Source organism: Ailuropoda melanoleuca, chromosome 2 (genome assembly GCF_002007445.2).
Source record: "Ailuropoda melanoleuca isolate Jingjing chromosome 2, ASM200744v2, whole genome shotgun sequence".
NCBI lineage: Eukaryota > Metazoa > Chordata > Mammalia > Carnivora > Ursidae > Ailuropoda > Ailuropoda melanoleuca.
In genome coordinates this window covers 59,179,916-59,193,091 of record NC_048219.1, presented here as the reverse complement: position 1 = coordinate 59,193,091, position 13,176 = coordinate 59,179,916, and the positions used below count along the sequence as shown (strand labels likewise).

The 13,176-nt window shown below is 35.7% G+C and overlaps 1 protein-coding gene across 2 annotated transcripts in view; it reads right to left on the bottom strand.

Annotated features, from left to right (window-relative positions):
- PKN2 (protein kinase N2) overlaps nt 1–13,176 on the bottom strand; it is a 131,585-nt gene that overhangs the window by 82,576 nt on the left and 35,833 nt on the right. The window lies entirely within an intron of this gene.

Genomic DNA, 13,176 nt, shown 5'->3' with positions numbered 1-13,176 from the left:
TAAGCACTTCAAATCTACATTTAAAACAAACCAAAGTTATGTCCTAGCTATTTGTGCATCATTTGCTATTTTAAACTCCATTACTATAATACTGGTTTTAAAATTTTTTAATTTCTGAAACACAAAAATTAGAGATAATGTTTACCGTTGGGAAGAGGAATTAAGTTTGTGAAGATTCTAGAAAAGAGACATTTCACTGTGCACCCTTATGTGCCTTTTGAACAACAGATCCAACTAACTAAAAGATTTTCCTTAATTTCTTCAGGAATTCATCATAACCATATAAATAAGTTCTGCTTAAATTCTTGGGTGCAAATACTTCTTACATCTAATTCCTAACCTCTAAAAAAACCAGGTTATCTTGAAGAATAGTGAGTTAATAGATGGGAAGATGTGGGATCTAATCTTGGCTTTGGACCAATCTACCCTGTGCCAAAGGGCATACAATACAAAAAAATGAAGTAGTTGATAAATCTATTCTTAATGTTTCTAGGGTCAAGAACCCCTTTGGAACTCTGGGAAAAAAAAAAACCCAGCAGAACAAAGAAAATTTCATGTTTGTATATACAATTTCCAGGTTCCACGGATCAGAGATTAAGAATTCCCGGGAAAAATGATACCTTATGATCTTCCACCTGGACCAAAATAGTATCTAGATTTTTCACTACTCATAGTGGAATATAAATCCTATCATCCATTTATTCAGTTTCCAAAGTTTATGACTCTACCTTTGGCTGGATATCAAAAACAACAGCACATGACTACTGTCAAAAAATAAAATGCCAAATTTCTGCTGTCTGGCTTCAGGTAAAGTGGATTGAGGCAAAGAAAGCTTAGATGAAAAAGTTTAAGCTAACTGCATTCTTTTAGATATTTTTATTTCTAACCTTACAGACTTAGAAAACATGAACTGCTTTCATAAATTTGTGCTTTAATATTATGTACTAAGCTAGAGATTCCCTAAATTTCTTGCTTCATGGTGACCTTAGTGTGTAATTTTTTCCATATGCCGTATAGGCCAAAAGAAATACCTAACAATTGTGTATTAAATAGTAAGTTCCTAATTACTTAATACTTAAATTATAACAACTCAGTAGCTGCTTGAAATAATATAAATATGAAAGAAAACAGTAAATTTTATTAATTCTTTAATAACTACAGTTATTTATTAATGTTGTGTACTTTCACCATTTCTCAAACTTTGAAATCAGATTGGACACTCCCATCTTCATTTTCTGTTCCATACAAAGGGAATGTAGAATAATCTAATACTGAAATTTAACTGACTCCCGTTAGTTCACATGATACCCAACAAATGGTGTCACCGTGTTTCCCTGGAAATTTTCAAATACATTGCAACATCCTGAGAGTTTGCTGAGGCACCCCAGAGAGCCTTACTGTACAGTTTGAGAATTGTGGTACTAAAATATAAAGGCTATAACAAAAAAACCTGTTACATGAAAATGGCATCAGTATTTAACGTGAATCCTTAAACGTCTTTTGCCTACTTCAACTCTCATTTCTTTTCAATTTGCTATCTAAATCCCAATCCTATCAAACTACAGAATTTACTGCTGGAGACCACCTCTCCTGGCTCAGCTACTAATGCATATTGCACCTCTGGGATATACTACCTCTCTTCCTTTTCTAGAACTATCTCTTCCTAGTTCCTTCTCTGCTAACTTCTACTTTGTTTCAAAGTTCACTACAAATCTTCCTGGGAAAGAACTTCCTGCTTATGCCCTCTTAGAATTTAGATTAAATGCCTCTCTTCACTACCCCAAAGACTATTAGCAATTTGATGGTAAGGCTTGTACCTGGCAGAGTAGTTCTGTTTTGCTTTCTTAATGATTACTCCATTATATTATTTAATAATTCTATTTTGGAAAGTCTGTCACTGCTGAGGAACTCATGCTTTCCTCTTTCTGATAAAGAGAACTTATACTCTAGGAAACTCAAAGGCAAAACTGATATTCAACCTTAGCAACTATCTTAGCTAGAATTAGATACAAACCATAGGTGGTTAGCATGTTTGCTTCCTCTTCCTTTTCATAGGCCTAAATTTTTAGTAACCATATATTACTCCCATCTATTGTTGTGACATAGCTTAAATATTTTTTGAAAAGGAAATACCTACAGTATAATCAATAATTTGAGATAAATGTCCCCTGAGAGTAGACAAGAAAGATTATAGTACTTTCTATTACTGCTTTCCTAAATATTTTAGTTGCAATAATCTGAAATTTACTGGAAAATATTTCTTTTTGCATTTGAAACAAGTGAAATGAGACATTTTATCTATTAGCTTATATCTCTACCCTAAAAAAATAATAAAACAATTATATCATATATGCCAGATTCAATACTAGGCAATGAAATAATATCCCTGACATAGGTAAAATAAATTAGCCTCAGAAAATAAATAGCTATTTAACCAGTGAGAACCTTCAGTGATAATCTTTGTCTCAGTAGGTGCTACTACAGGCAGTCTACCCCATCTATATTGCATTATGTTTAGAAGCTTAACACTTTCATCTGCATTCACAACTGTTTTCTACTCTGCAAAATTTCATGCCTACTCCCAAATTAAACAGTACATACCTTCTGTATGGTGACTAACATAATAAAAAATTATTATTAAAAAAAAGAAAAAAGTAAACAGTACATACCTTTTTTCACCTTTTCAAAATAAAGTTAGATCCAACCTCTAATCACAAACTCCCTTTAAAATTCACTAATAATGCTCAGAAAGTATGCAGATAAAAGATTAAAAAAAGAAAATGAACTCATCCTAAGCATAAAACTAAACTCTTAACAGTATTCATTATGCTCCACCAATTATCTATACATAAAAGAAGCCTCATAATTCTCATCTTTTATCACTGAAATCATAAGCTAGCTACTCCATTCTAGTCAAATTAACATTTTGCTGTTTACGTTATTTTACTGTCTTTCTTATGCCCTATTTATCTATCTAAATTCAGCATCACAAAATACTTGTAAAAAATATTTCAAGTCTTTCATGGTTAATTCTATTTTAAATTTTATATCATCCATATGTTTAATGCAGTCATTCAATCAGATGGATCAAATCCAAACAAAAGGAAACCATCAGTAAAATTAATACCCTCAGGATTTATAGAACAACTGAAACTACTCAACTCAACTCAACTACTCAACTCAACAAACTCAACTACTTTAGTTAAGTAGGTTTCAAGTGGCTAAATAAAAGAAGGAATAGAGACCTCAATGAGTAAGAAACCAAAAGTAAAAATTAGATGGATTTCAAAGGAACCAAAATAAATTAAAAATTCACTGGTTAGGTTAAATAGCAGACTAGACCAAGATAATGAATTAGTATACTGGCAGACAGAAAACTGAGGAAATTACTCTGAATTCATCACGCAGAGATATGAGAAATTAAAAGGCATGGAAGATAAAATGAGAAGATCCAAGATCCATCTAGGAAGAGCTCCAGAATAAGAGAATAAAGAAAATGAGGGAGAAATACTACATGAAGATAAATGAATGAGAATTTTCCAGAACTGAAGAATGATATAAATCCTTGGGCCAGAAGGCTACACCAAATTGTAACAAGATAAATGAAAATAACAACAAAAATTAACAGAGAGAAAAGGCACTTTATCAACAAAGAATGACCATTAGAGCGACGTAAGACATTTCCTTAGTGACAACAGAGGCCCAAAACTATCAAACTTCTTTAAGATTTTGAGCTTTTATTTTAAGGTCTTTATATACTGCTAAGGCTTTCTCAAAAAAAAAATTTTTTTTAATCTGCCTCGAAATATGAACATTCTGGGGAAAATTACAGATGAACTAACCTAGAGTCCATGTTATATTTAAAATTACATCATTCTCCTGTTCACTAACCATGTATCTATTAATATACATTAAAGAAAAACTGTACTGTGGCAGAAGAGAATGCACCACCGTTACCTCTGAAACTGACAAAGATTTTTCTAATCATAATGTTAGCAATAATCCAAATGTAAACCATAAGTCTTTATAAATATAAGCTGGAAATCTGTAACAAGAAACTTAAAAACAGTCATTTTCTTTCACCTAGTCATCCTAATTCTACGAGTATAACCTAAGAAATAATTACAAATTTTTACTGTATAGAATGGTCAATTTAATAATTTTAAAAAACCATCAATAACATATGCAAGGCACTGTTACAGGCACGAACTTCCTCATAAAACTTACAAATAGGAGAGCTTTAAGCCAATTTATAGGAAAGAAAAAGTTCAGGAGGCTACTAAGTGTCACAACAAAAGAATTTCAAACAGGCTGGGGAATAAGAAAAGATTTCTCTTATTTTCACCTTTATTATTCCACAGTAGTATGTACAGCCTCATATATATTACTGCTATGTACACACAGTTTTATTTCAAATTATGTTTAAAATAAAAATGGGGGAAAAGGCTAAAAAAAGAAATTAAAATATTAATAATAATTATTTCTGGATGGGACGCTTGGGTGGCTCAGGCGGTTAAGCTCTGCCTTCAGCTTGGGTCATGATCCCTGGGCCACAAAGGGCTCCTTGCTCAGCGAGGAGTCATCTTCTCCCTCTGCCTACTGCTCCCCCTCTGCTAGTGCTCTCTCTGACAAATAAATACAATCTTAAAAAAAATAATTATTATTTCTGGTCAGGAAAATGAAGAGGAATTTTCATTTTATTCTTCAAAGTTTTCCAAATTTGCTCAATCTTTTTAAAGTAATGAATATATGCTGCCTATCTAATAAGGAGGGAAAGACACTATATAAAAGAAACCAAAAATAACTTTCACTGTATTTCAGTTTTGGCAAATGAAGAGCTTATACTGGTATCTTACAGTCTATAGTATATTTGCAATTTAACTAGGTTATTTTGAGTCAATTCAATTCTACTGCAAAGGGTAAGAGTACACATTCCACTCTAATTGGACAGTACCATGTGTAAGCCAGGTATTTCAAATACACAAATGTGTTAATAATGTATTTAATAAATACAACTATTTTTACTTTATAAAGTAGTGAAATTCTGATCTGTAGCCTAGAACATAAAATGATATTTTTAAATTATTATATTTTAACAGACAGTAAAGAAAAACAGTAAAATAAGAACAGGATCAGATTCAAAGGACAAAATGAAGAAAAAGGTCTGTTACTTATGATCGAATACTTCATTTAGGGAGAGGTAGGAAAGGATGTTTACTCCTCACTGGCCAAGTTCCTAGAGAAGAAGTAAAAAAGCTGTTACTTTCTCTACACTAGACATACAAAACAGTCTGACCTGTTAGATGCCAAGAAATGCTAGAGCACCCATAAAAACTCACTGGGAACAATGGCTCATATAATGTTTTAGCTAGAAGGAACTTCAAAGATCTAGTAGTCTAACTCCCTTGTTTTAGTTTTGAGCAAAGCAGTTTCAAAGCAACTAAGCAATTTGCCCAAGGTCACAAAGAAAAGTCAGTGATCTGGCTGGGTTTACCATACCAGTCTCCTGACTCCTGGTTTCGTGCTCTTTTATTCTCTACTGCCTTCTTAGAGGAGATTCTAGGAGTATCCATTTCCTTATATTTGAACTACACCTTGACCTGATTTGCATTAATTAAGATATTACATACCTTAAATCATGAGTATTGGCAGGCCATAATTCTTCTAATTCCACCATCTAATCCAACCCAGGGTAGAACGCTCTCAACCAGAAAACAAGAAACCAGTTCTAACACCAGCTCTCTGTCACTAGCTATGCAATTCAAGCATGTTATCCCCATCTCCCTGTACCTGTTTGCTCATCTGCAAAATGATGTTTGGCTTTCCCATCTTCTAGTTTTTTTAAACTTTATTCAAAATGTTCACTGAATGTTAAGCAATGGAAAAGAGCACAATCCTGTTTTCTTTCAGGTATTCAATATATTAAGGTAGACGTGAAAACCAAACACAATCTGAAGAAGCAACAAAGCTTTATACAAAGGTAGGCCATATTGTGTGTATATGTGTGTGTGTTTCACAGAAAGCTCAGTTAGAATACAGCATGATGGCAAGAACTAAGCATTCAGAGTCAAATGGCTATGTATAAATTCTGATACTGCAACCATGCTAAAGCTTCAATTTCTTCACAAGGAAAATGGAATTATTACAACTACCTTGACTGTATTATTTCTAAGTCACATAATAGCTATGCCTAGGAATAAGAAGTATGTTTTTATAGTAACATTGCAGTTCCTGGCACAGAGCACTGAAGCAGATAGTACTGGATGCCTACATAATATCCATCCTCCCTTTATCCTTACTGAGAAAACTCCCACTCTGCTAGATGCAACAAAGTACACAGATAAAACTCTCCCTTCACCAGACTTGCCAGCTGCTAGAAGAAGCCATAAGACTATTTTTGTTAAAGAGAAGCCAGGCCACCATTTTGGGGAAAGCGTCTACTTCTCTCTTTCTGCTTAGAATGCAGGTCCAAGGCCTAAAGATGCAGGAGCCATCATGTGGCGAGAAGGGACAAACAGAACAAAGCCCAACATAACTAAAGATGGCAAAGCACAGAGAATGAGCCTGGGACCCTGACGGCTTTACCGAACTGCTACACAAGTCCTACACTGCCTACCTTGGATTTCTTGTTTTAGATATAATATAAATTCTTATCATGGGGCGCCTGGGTGGCTCAGTCATGAAGCGTCTGCCTTCAGCTCAGGGCGTGATCCCAGAGTACTGGGATCGAGCCCCACATCAGGCTCATCCGTTGGGAGCCTGCTTCTTCCTCTCCCACTCCCTCTGCTTGTGTTCCCTCTCTCGCTGGCTGTCTCTCTGTCAAATAAATAAAATCTTAAAAAAAAAAAATTCTTATCTGACCAAGGATGATATAGGGCCTTGTAGGCAATATAAAGACCTTGGTTTTTATTCTGAGTGAAACAGGGTAGGGCTTAAGCAAATAAGTGATATGCTATGACCTCCTGTATTAAGAGATGGGGGGCAGAGAAAAGCAGGGAAACCCATTCTATGAAGCTACAGTAGACAGTTATAAAGCAGTCTCAAATGAGTCCTGCCTCCCTACATTCACATTTTTATGTGTTCCCACTTTCACACTGATTGAACACTAGCCTTTTGACTTATTCTGACAATGTGATGGAAGTAATATTCTGATGATAGGCAAAGAGACACAAGCACAGGCTTCAAGAGGAGTCACAGCTTCTGTTTTCACCTTGAAAACCCAAATACTATTTAAAGAAGTCCAGACTATTCTGTTAAAGAGAGAGGCCCTGGAAGATGAGAGTGACCATGTGGAGAGAGGCCATGTGGAAGAGAACCAAAGCACTCCAGCTGTTCCAGCCATTCCAGCTGAGGCACCAGACATGTGAGTGAGACTACATGGACATTCCAGTCCAGCTTAGGCACCAGCTGAATGCAGCTGTATAAGTGAGCACAAACAAGACCAACGGAAAAAAAAAACCACCTAGTATACCCACAGAATCTTGAAAGGAGTTTGTTACACTATAACAATATGTGATTAAGGCCACTGCAGTAATCCAGGCAAGAAATAATGATCATTTTAAGCAGTCTCTGCAATAATTATTAATATTATTAATTACTAATATTATTAATTTAATCCTGATAGAGTGTAACAATCTAACATTGTTTTTATGTTAAATTTTTTTTTCCTTTTTTTCCCCCACCTTATGCCCTCTGTCACACTTCAGAAGGATGTAGGTAGAGACAACAATACTCTTCTTTAAAAAATGAAACAAAACAAAGTCATCACTTTTCAAAGTAGACTTGCTTAAAGTCTTACTTCCTTACCATTCCTGTGACAAAATTAAGCAAAGGCTGCATGTAGGAGAGTATCCAATCCTTATATTCAGTGACTGATTTAGGATTAGTCATGTGATTGAAGTAGGCACATTCAGATGCCCTTTTCAAGGGAACTGATAAGGAAGTCCTTCTCTGGAGAACACCAGTTGCAAAAACAATAAAAATTTAAAGCTACTGACAAAGATAAATGCTTTTCTTATCATAGACAGCCAGAAAATAAAGCTAACCCCTTGAGAGAAAGAGAAAAAGATCATTGAGGACACAGGCTAAGCATCTAAATCCAATCATTTAAACATATTCCCATACCTCTAAACTTTTTAGTCACAGTGCTAATCAATTCCTCTTTTGCTTGAGTTAGTTTGACTTAAGATTTCTCTTACTAAGGAGGGCACGTGTTGTGATGACCACTGGGTGTTATATGCAATTAATGAATCATTGAACACTACATCAAAAACTAATGATGTTGGCTAACTCAACACAATTAAAAAAAAAAAAGATTTCTCTTATCACAAATCAGAGTCCCAAATAATAAAATACATCTAGCTTCCTGATTTGAAACATGTATTTTATCTCATTTAGTAATGATAATTGCAATTACAGATCTATATAGATGATTTTTTCCAATATCAAGATCAATATTCCTTATAAGTATTTATTTGTGTGCACTTCCACTTTAAATAACCTCATTTTATACCGTGAAACTGAACCTAATGGTCAGATTTCTACTTTTCTTCCAAAGAAAGCTACTAGTCATTTTTGGTCTTATTTTGCATACTCTTCTCCCTTGAGTTTCTGGGAAATGTTTCTTATCTCACTCAAACCATGTGATTCTACTGAGGTTGTCAATGTTTTTATATGATCCCATAATCCCTGGCAACAGTTGAACGATTTAAGTATGGACATCTGACTAAGCTAAACCATAGCGTCCCACATCCTGGCCAAACATGACTGATTCATTCATCCTGCAAATATTTACTAAATACCTATTATGCGTGCTAGATGCTGTAATGGTAACTGGATCCACAGTGGTGAAGAAATAAAGGACATCTATATAGTATTATGACTATATAATGACATCTCCACTTCCAATCCATAATCTGTATCATTCCAACCTCCTTCATTTGCTTATCTATAAATTTCCTTCCAGTAAGAAACCTGGTTCCTATTCCTTGCCATCCACTTACTTATTCAATGCCAGCATACATGTGTAACAGGATCAGAATTCTTTTTTTTTTTTTTAAAGATTTTATTTATTTATTTGACAGAGAGAGAGCCAGCCAGCGAGAGAGGGAACACAAGCAGGGGGAGTGGGAGAGGAAGAAGCAGGCTCCCAGTGGAAGAGCCTGATGCGGGGATCCATCCCAGAACGCTGGGATCACGCCCTGAGCCAAAGGCAGATGCTTAATGACTCGCCACCCAGGCGCCACCCCCCCCAGGATCAGAATTCTTAACCCATATCCCCATAGAAAATAACTTTCTCAATTACAGTACAGTGCTTCCAGGCACTTCCTTTTGCTTTTGCAGGTTCCCTCCATTTTCAAGTTACCTAGGTTAGCACCTTTTCCCACCACACTCTTCAGTGAGGCTGTTTTATATGCGTAATACACTTTGATACTGTTGTAGTAACAGTCTGTATCCCTTTCTCAGATCTCTGATGATGGCTGAGTGTATGTGTGTATTCCGTCCATCAAAGAAGAAGAGCACAACCCCCAACTCCTTATATGTCAGTTGTGCATAGTGACTTCTTTCCAAAAAGTACAGTATAAAAAGGAGGAGGAAAAAAAAAAAGAGTAACTTTATAGTCAGGAGAAACCTGACAAACACTACCTCATCTGGGTTATCAAGGTCAACATCAACAGTGATAAGTCATGTTGATATTATGCACCCTTGATACAATATGATGAAAACAGTATTTAACACTGTAGTTTACTTTGCAGAAACCCACAACTCCGGTCTAATAAGGAAAAACAAGAAATTCCAATAGAAGGGCATCTATAAAATATGTGACTAGTACTCCTTAAAACTGTTAAGATCACTTAAAAAAAAAAAAAGAAAGAAAGAAAAGAAAAAGGAAAGTCTGAGAAACTAAAACAGCCAAGAAGAGCCTATGGAAACGTGGCAACTAAATGTAATGTGGCATCCATGATGGGATGCTGGAGCAGGAAAATGAGACCGACAGAAACCTGAGTAAAGTTTCTAATAAGATTCATTAACTGTAACAAATGTACCATATTTATGTATGATGTTAAAAAAAAAAAAAGGAGGAAATGAGTCTGGAGTATGTGGGAACTCCCTACTGTCTTCTCAGTTTTTCTATAAATTTAAAAATTATCCTAAAAATGTTAAATATTTTTTTCTTAAAAAAAGACAGGATCCTTACTATCAAGGAGCTTATATCTAGGGAAAAGACACACATTCAACAAGTAAACCACAATTAAAAATGGGACAACTGCAATGAAAGAACATGACATAAAAATGAAAAACCCACCTACAATTTGATTAAAACATTGAGGAAAGCCTCCCTAAGACTCTCTGAGGAAGCAAATTTTATTCTGGGACTTAAGAGATGATTAAGTTATCCAAATAAGGTGAAAGAAAGAAGTGTCCCTGCTTGAGAAACTAAAACAAAATCAGACTTGTCAAATTTCTGGTTCTGGACAAGATGGAACAAGTTCATTTCTTTCTACTCCTGCCTGATAACCATAACTAAACACTCTGGAAATAAACAGCAGACAATCATAAGACTCTGAGAGGTGAAAAAAGGGCAAACCAGTTAGAAACTTCAGGTCTTGAGGAACACAAGGTGGTAAATTCTCTGGACTTTTCTTTTTATCACAACTTCTCCACACTGGGTACCAGATAAAAAAACCCTCAAAGCCAAAGTTAAAAAAAAAAACAAAAACAAAACCCAAAAAAAACAAGTCATGAGGAATCTGCCCTCTCTCTAGTAGAACGGTGAAAGGGAACAGCCCAGCAAGACAGAAACCTTTTTGACAACACCCACCCTATCCCAGCCAAGCACCATGGATGGCCCCCCATCTGGGGAGTCTGGACTTCTATACCGGCAGCAGCAAATAGTTCAGGGTAGAATGGGAAAAGCCAAGTACCCTGAGGTGGTGCTCTCCTTCCCTTGTTAGTACAGTTGTTAGTACAGTGCCAGTGGAGCTGAAGTGAGTATACTGAAGGGTATTAGTAGGGTTCAGAATGGGGCTCCTCTTACCCATCCAGGAAGAGGCATCAACAGAGACCAAGTTGGGAGTGCGGTCGGCTTCCCCCGACCCTGACGTAGGACAGGCCCTGATAAGTAGCTTTCCTTCCCCGTGAGGGCAGCCTAAGTAGAAACTAAGCACAGAATGTGTACTCTTACTCAACAAGAGTAGGTAAATCAGGATGATGCTCCCTTCCCTCACCAGTATGATGTCAGCAGAGACCTGCCCCCCTATCCAGTAACAGAAGATGAAACAAGGTGAAACTCCCATCGCCCACTTGCATAGTGTCATCAGACAACGAAAGGGATTCTGGGCTTTTGCCCCTCATCTAACAGTAGTCTGAGAGAGCAATCACCTCCTCCAATGCTGTGCTGACCAAGTGGGGACCAAGTAAAGAATTCTACTCCTATCTAGCAGGAACAGGCAGTCCTCCTGATTAACCCAAAAGAGTGGAGTAAAGGAAGACCCTGAAGGAGAGAGCTGGAGAAAAGAATTAATTAAACCTGTGTAAGAAGTCCTACATAGAACCATGACATAGCAGAACCAATCCACATATCAAGCTGACCAGAATTCATATGCAAAAAGGTTTGAGAAATGGATTATACCGCAAAACCCAACCTTTTGGAACAGCTTTCAAGTAGTACACAAAGCAAAACAGAATAACACTGTGAGGGCTCTGGAAAGTAAATGATCATTGGAACTATATCCCACAAGAGTAGGCCAGAATCTATATGCTAAACCCAAACAGTGAGTACTTGCTAAAATAGAAGATTTAAGTAGCATACAGGGTCTCATAACATAATAGCCAAAATATCCAGGACAACAATAAAAAGAAAAAAAAAAACCAAACAAACCCACTCAACCAAGAACCAGGAAAATGACAAACTGAATGGGAAAAGATAGTCAATATATGCCAAAATGAAGATAAATCACATACTGAAATTAAATGATAGGCTTTTAAAGCAATCATCATTAAAAATGCTTCAACAATTAAAAAAATTTAAAAAAGAGAAAAATTGAAAAGAATGAATAGAAAAGCTCAGCAAACAAGAGAAGATAGAAAAGCCAAATCAAGGAAATTATAAAACTGAAAAACATAATTAAAATAAAAGGCTCACTGGATGGGCTCAATAGTAGATTGAAGACAACAGAGGAAAGACTCATGAAACTTAAAGACAATCTGTACAACAGAAAGGAAACAGATTGAAAAAAATAAACAAAGCACAAAAATCTATAAAACAAAAAGATCTAACATTTGTGTTACTGGAGTCCCAAAAGGAGAAGAGGAGTGTGTCTGAAAGAAGACTGCAGGGGCGGGGGGGGGGGAAGGCTAACTTCTAAAATTTGCCAAAAGGCATAAATCTACAGATTCAAGAAACTGAGCAAATTCCAGAGAGGATATAACCCTAAGGACATTCAAATAAAGCCAAGATATATCAAATATATGAAAACTATACACAAAGAACCATTTTTGAAAGCATCTAGAGAGAAATGATGCATTTCTCAATGTAAACCATGGATGCCAGAAGAAAGCAGTATCAACATTTTAAATGCTGAAAGAAAAGAACTGTCAACGTCAAATTTTATACCCAGTGAAAGTATTACTCAGGAATTAAAGGGAACCAAAGACATTCCCAAAGAAAACTAAGAGAAATTGTCAGCAGCAGTCTTATTCTTATAGAATGGCTAAAAGAAGTTCTCCAAACTAAAAAGAAATGACTGAGGGAAGTTTATAACTTCAGAAAGAAGACAAAATGAATAAAAATAGGGCTACATGTAACAGACTATCATTCTCCTCATGAGTATATGATCATTTGATGTGCTCACTATAGAGGAAAACAAGACAAATTTTAAAATGGGTAAAGGGACCTAAGTAGAAGATTCTATATTTCACTCAAAGTGGTAAAATGTCAATACCAATAGCATCTAAAATAAGTTACACATGCATAAATGTAATAAAAGAACTACTCTTAAAAAACCTGGTGATATCCTCTAAAACACTACAAAATAAAAATGGAATTCTAAAAAATGTTCAGGTAGACCACAGGTAGACAACAAAAGGGAAAGAGAGGGGGAAGAAACAGAAGGAAAAAACAGAAAACTAATAGTGATCTAGGAGACCTAAGGTCTTACCTACCAATAATTACTA